At 46.4% G+C, this 6,583-nt stretch overlaps 1 protein-coding gene across 1 annotated transcript in view; it reads left to right on the top strand.

Annotated features, from left to right (window-relative positions):
• Positions 1–6,583, top strand: part of pstpip2 (proline-serine-threonine phosphatase interacting protein 2) — a 93,136-nt gene that overhangs the window by 25,145 nt on the left and 61,408 nt on the right. The window lies entirely within an intron of this gene.

Below are 6,583 nucleotides of genomic sequence, written 5' to 3'. Positions count from 1 at the left end.
GCTCCAAATTCCTGGGCGTGCATAACTATGAAGATCTGTCCCGGACCCTGCGCATTGATACAATCATAAAGAAAGCCCTATCAACGCCTGAACCTCCTTAGAAGATTGAGGAGATGCGGAATGTCAACAAATGCTCTCTTGGGCTGGTGTACAGCAGAGAGCATATTGACTGGTTGCATCGCAGCCTGGTTTGGCAACTCAATGCCCAGGAATGAAGAAGATTGCAAAAGTCGTGAACGCTGCCCAGTCCATCACCTGTGCTGACCCTCCCCCCCCCCCCCTCCCCCCACCCAACATCAAAGGGATCAACAAGAGGTGCTGCCTAAAAAAGCCAGCATCATCGGAGACCCACCCCACACTGGCCACACTCTCATTTCACTCCTGAAACTAACGTCCAGGAGCAGCTTCTTGTCTTCAATCTATTAAACACGCCAACCTCCAAATAAGCTTTGAACTACACAGACTTGGGGGCGTTATTTTTGATTTCAGAGTAATATGTTTACATAAATGTCGCGCCACTGCAATTAGGAGTTTTTTGTTGGTCTGTTTCGGGACATATGCCAGTAAATCTCTCTTGACTCTTGTCCTTGTTTTTGGGTTGGATTCTCCCATAACTGAATACTTTGAAGAAAGTTGATGTCTGGTGGGCTCAGAGATTTATAATCTAAGAATATGATGCTCTGTACTCTGGTCTTGTTAACTAACAGAGTTGCTGCCTTTACATGCCCAAGAAAGTGCAGTGGACAGACAATTCATTGTTCATTGCAGGGTAAAAATGGCATTTGTCAGGGTTTTTCAAAATTAAATTGGATTGGCACCTTCAGAGAGAAGAATACATTTAATATTATCTGTTGCTGTTGCGTCTAATGTGCCTGCAAGGCTGCAACAAGCAAGACTTTCATTGGAGACTCGAGACTGAAGACTTTCATTGTTCTGGTTCATATCCAGTGCATATGACAAGTAAACACACTTGAATCTTATGATGCCAATCAGGTTCTGTGCTACCAGGATCTCTCACAGGCACTGTATCTTGATAGCTTGGCATGGTGTTTAGTATAGGTTCAGAGATGCAGCATAGAACCAGGCCTTTCGACCCACCGGGTCCATGCCGACCAACAATCGCCCGTACACTAGTTGTGTGTTCTCCCAACTTTTGCGTCTTACTCACTAGGGCCAATTTTACAAAAGTCAATTACCTACAAGTCTGCACGTCTTCAGAATGTGGGAGGAAACTGGAGTACCCAGAGGAAACCCACGAGGTCACAGAGAGAACGTAAAAAACTGTGCACAGACAGCAAGTGTAGTCAGGATTGAACTAGGGTCTCTGGTGTTGTAAGGCAGTATCTCTAATGCTGCGCTGCTGTGCCGCTTATTGAAAACATTATTAAGCTTTTTCGGAGTTGTGCGTTTGTGTGCCGGTGTAGCAGTTGTAATGCAGGGCCAATCCGTCACCAATGGCATGAGTAGATAGATAAACCCAGAGAACGAGTGGTTGAAGAAGAAATGTGACTGATCACAGCATTACACTCGCTATTTCCTTGCTTGGTTCAGTGAAGTCAAAGTTAGTATCAATCTATAGAGGAGGGTGAGGGAGGAAGGGGTGGATAGGACAAAGGGAATAACTCTACAGGGTAATGCCAGGATTGGAGGGGTTATTATCTGAGCTCTCGAGAGTGGATGGTGCGAAGAGCTTCCTGTTGATGGACTAGAGGTTTGAGGGTACAAAGTAAATGGGAAAAGAATTGAGTGATATGCAAAACAAAACGTTCTCATGCAAAGTGTGTTTGGAATCTAGAATGCACAGTCCAATGTGCTGTAACCTTCATGATTTTATAATTTAATACAGGATGATGGCCTGAACTATAGTGAGAGGTTGGGCAGGCCATGACTTTATTCCTTGGAGCGTAGGAGGGTGAGGGGGTAATCTTGGAGGTGTATAAAATCATGAGAGGAATAGATTTGAGCTACAATCTACCTCTTTGGTGATCCTTGGTTGGACTTTGCTGGCTTTACCTTGCACTAAACGTTATTCCCTTGTGTATCAACAACTGTAAATGCCTCAATTATAATCATGGATTGTCTTTCTAATGACTGGATAGACTGCAACAAAAGCTTTTCACTGTACCTCGGTACACTTGATAATAAACTAAACTGAACTGTAGATAGAGTAAATGCACAGTCTTTTACCCAGAGTAGGGGAATCAAGAATGAGAGGTTTAAGGTGAGGCAGGAAAGATTTGCTAGGAACCTGAGGGACAACATTTTTTACACTAAAGGTAATAAGTACATAGAATAAGCAGCCGGAGGAGGGAATTGAGGCAGGTACTATCACAGGGTTTAAAGATAATCATTGGACAGATACAAGGAGAGGTTAGGTGTAGAGGGATAATGGTCAACTGCAGGCAGGTGGGATTAGTGTGGATGGGACACCTTGGTCAGTGTGGGCAGGTTGGGCTGACGGTCCTGTTTCCACGCTGTATGACCCAGACTCTATGATGTACTTGGGTTGGAAGCGGTTTGGAGAAGGTTCACAAGTCAATATCTGATATGAGTAGGTTGCATATGAAGTAAGATTAGGCATCGAGGTTACGAGGATCTTCCCAGGATTTGAGGATCTGAGCTGTTGGGAGAGGTTGAGTCGGCTGGGACTCTATCCCTTGGAGCGCAGGAGGATGAGGGGTGATCTTACAGAGGTGTATAAAATCACGTGAGGAATAGATTGGGTAGATGCACGGAGTCTCTTGCCCAGAGTAGGCAAATCGAGGACAAGAGCACATAGGTTCAAGGTGAAGGGTAAAAGATTTAATAGGAATCTGAGGGGTAACCTTTCACACAAAGGGTGGTGGGTGTATGGAACAAGCTGCCAGAGGGACTATCCCAACATTTAAGGAACAGTTAGGCAGGTACCTGGATAGGACAGGTTTGGAGGGATATGGACCAAGCGCAGGCAAGTGGGACTAGTGTAGCTGGGACATGTTGGCCGGTGTGGGGAAGTTGGGTTGAAGGGCCTGTTTCTGCACTATATTACTCTCTGTCCACTGGAGTTTAGAAGGGAAAGAGGGGACTTGACTCAAAAGATGCAGGATCTTGAAGAGATTTGACAGGCTGGGATGTAGAGTGAATGTTATCTTTTGTGGGAGATTCTCAAATTAGCGATCACTGTTTAAAGATAAGTAGTCACAAAGCTCCATGAGGCAATTGATTTTTTTCTCTCAGAGAATCATGAGTCTTGGGTATTCTCTTTGTCGATGGGCAGGAGAAGCAGACGTCTCACTATTTTTCTGGAGACGGATACATTTATGAAAGGATGAAAGAAACATAGAAACAGAACACTAGGGTGTGTGGCCCTTGAAGCCTGCTCAGTCATTCCATATATTCATGGGCAATCATCAATATCAATACCGTAATGCTGCCCTCTTCCCCCAAATCCCTCTCTGCCTTTTGTGCCTTGCAATCCATCTTCATAAATATAATCAGCAACTGGTCCCCTCCCGCCTTCTGTGGTAGAGGTTGCTGTGGGTAAAGTAAGAAGCAGGCCCTTTGACTGACTGTGTCTATGCCGGCCATCGGGCGTCTATACTCATCCCACGTGCCTGTATTAACTCCATATCCATCTATGCCTTGCTCAGATCCCTGTCTGGATGCCCCATACAAGCTGTTACCGTTGCTGCTCCAGCACCTCCTCTGGCAGCTTATTCCAGATACAGACTACGTTTTGTGCAAACAAGTTACTAACGCACAGACACATCAACCGCTTCCTCTGAGGAAGTCAAGTGTCGCCATTCCTTTGGTAAGGCCATCTACAGATTGCTTCAGAGAACTTTCCTGGACACCCTTAACAAATTGTGAACCCATCTCATTCTACGATGATCTTTGCACCATTATGTTCTTCTTTGTTCCCACCAGCCCCGGACTGCCCACTCTACTCCCTGCTCCTTTGTTAATTGTAACTTCAAAGCCTCAACCTAAACATATAAAATCTTAATGAAGTCCTCAGTATCGCAAAATGTTGGAGTAACTCAACGGGTCAGGCAGCATCTCTGGAGAGAAGGAATGGGTGACGTTTCGGGTCGAGACCCTTCTTCAGACTGATGTCAGGAGGGGGGGGACGGGACAAAGCAAGGATATAGATGGAGACAGGAAGACAGTGGGAGAACTGGGAAGGGGAGGGGAAGAGAGGGACAGAGGAACTATCTAAATTTAGAGAAGTCAATGTTCATACCACTGGGCTGCAAGCTGCCCAAGCGAAATATGAGGTGCTGTTCCTCCAATTTTCGGTGGGCCTCACTATGACACTGGAGGAGGCTCATGACAGAAAGGTCAGTCTGGGAGTGGGAGGGGGAGTGAAGTTCTCCCTCCATTTGATTAAAATCCCCCAAATCTGCAATGATTGAACAGGGAGGAGGAGCTGGAGAAGTCGGATGTGAGGAGCAAGGCCTTCAAGGTCGGCTGCGGGAGGTGACCAAGGGACACAAAGATGGCCGGGAGAGGAGAGGGATTTTGGTTTGTGGGCCAGTCCAGTCAAGGGCGATGGAGGAAGGCCCTGCAGGAGTCTGGGGCTTACCTGGTTCAGGAGCTTCTCTGGTGGACTGAGCCCGCAGGCAGACCGGACTTTGGAAGTGGCTCCACAACATGGCGGCACCTGCCTGTGTAAATAGGCAAAAAGAATTTAACTGTGTGGTTGCACAGTGCACCATCAAAGAGGTAGATAGTGCTGATGACCCTTGGACTATCCTCGTGTAGGAAAAAAACTGCAGATGCTGGTATAAATCGAAGGTAGACAAAAAATGCTGGAGTAACTCAGTGGGTCAGGCAGCATCTCTGGAGAGAAGGAATGGGTGACGTTTCGGGTTGAGACCCTTCAGTCTGAAGAAGGGTCTCGACCCAAAATGTCACCCATTTCTTCTCTCCAGAGATGCTGCCTGACCCGCTGAGTTACTCCAGCATTTTGTGTCTACCTTGGACTATCCTTGATCGGACATTGCTGGCTTTACCTTGCACTAAACGTTATTCCCCCATCACATAACTATACACTGTGAACTGATTGATTGTAATCATGTATTGTCTTTCTGCTGGCTGGTTAGCACGTAACAAAAGCTTTTCACTGTACCTCGGTACGCGTGGCAATAAACTGAACTGTAACCAGTTGCACTCATGACCATTGAATGGTGCCAGAACAACAATCTTGTTCTCAATGATTGCATGATCAAGGAGCTAATTGTTGACTTCAGGAAGGGAAAGGCAAAGATCCATGACCCTGTTTTCATTGGCAGTACGATACTAGCGAGCATCATCAACTTCACCTTCCCGGGCGTTGTGTATATATATATCTGAAGATCTGTCCTGGGTCCCATACATTCATGCAACCACAAAGTGCCTCCTCTTCCTTAAAAGATTGAGAAGATTTGGTTTTATTAATGAACGCTCTATTGAACATCATCTGTACGGTAGAAAGCATACCGACTGGTTGCATCATGGTCTGTTTCGGTAACTCGAACGCCACGAATGAAGGAGATTATAGAGAATGGTGGACACTATGCAGTCCATCACAGTTACTGACCCCCCTACCATCGAAGCGATCTATTAGAGACGCTGCCTCAAAAAGGCACTCAATATCATCAAAGACCCGCGCCACTCTGGCCGTGCTCTCATTCCTCTCCCACCATCAGGAAGAAGGTACCGTCAGCCTGAGAACCGTGATCGCTAGGTTCACTACGACCTTCAGGCTCTTAAACACTGCACACTAACCCCAGCAACTATTAACTTCCACACGGACACAAAGTACTAGCATAACTCAGCGGGTCAGGCCTGCCCCACTGAGTCACACCAGCACTTTGTGTCTGTCTTTGGTATCAACCAGCAGAGAGTTGTGAATCTGTGGAATTCTCTGCCTCAGAGGGCAGTGGAGGCCAATTCTCTGAATACATTCAAGAGCGAGCTAGATAGAGCTCTTAAGGATAGCGGAGTCAGGGGGTATGGGGAGAAAGCAGGAACGGGGTACCGATTGAGAATGATCAGCCATGATCACATTGAATGGCGGTGCTGGCTCGAAGGGCCGAATGGCCTCCTCCTGCACCTATTGTCTATTGTCTCCAGTTCCTTGTTTCCAAATTAACGTCCAACGACTGATTTTGGTCGCAAAAAGGACTTGGGATTTTGCGCTCGTATTGTGGTTTATTGGATTTATGATAGATCTTGTACATTATCTATGTGCATTGCGTTTACAAGCCTGTGATGCTGTTGCAAGTAAGAACATCATTGGTTCATTGTTGGTACATACGACAATTAAACACTCTTGACTGTTGAGAACCCAATAGTGGTGCTAAGAATAGGATTATTGGAGGTGGTGAGTGAATCCTTGTTGCTCATGTCCTGCTCGAACACAACTTCCTGTCAGCGACACATGGCTGTTTCCATAATCAGTGGGGCCACTGATGTGGAAGGGAATGGAATACTTTATTGTCACAGTGAGATTCTTTGCTTGCATATCCAATGTGTACAAGTAGCGGCCACCTGTGGCATTGACAAAGTTACAAAGCACGCCGGCTCCTCCTTTTGTAGCCCCCCCCCCCCCCCCTCCGGT

The sequence above is a fragment of the Rhinoraja longicauda genome, chromosome 1, assembly GCF_053455715.1.
Source record: "Rhinoraja longicauda isolate Sanriku21f chromosome 1, sRhiLon1.1, whole genome shotgun sequence".
NCBI classification, from domain to species: domain Eukaryota; kingdom Metazoa; phylum Chordata; class Chondrichthyes; order Rajiformes; family Arhynchobatidae; genus Rhinoraja; species Rhinoraja longicauda.
This window is presented reverse-complemented; position numbering and strand designations above follow the sequence as displayed.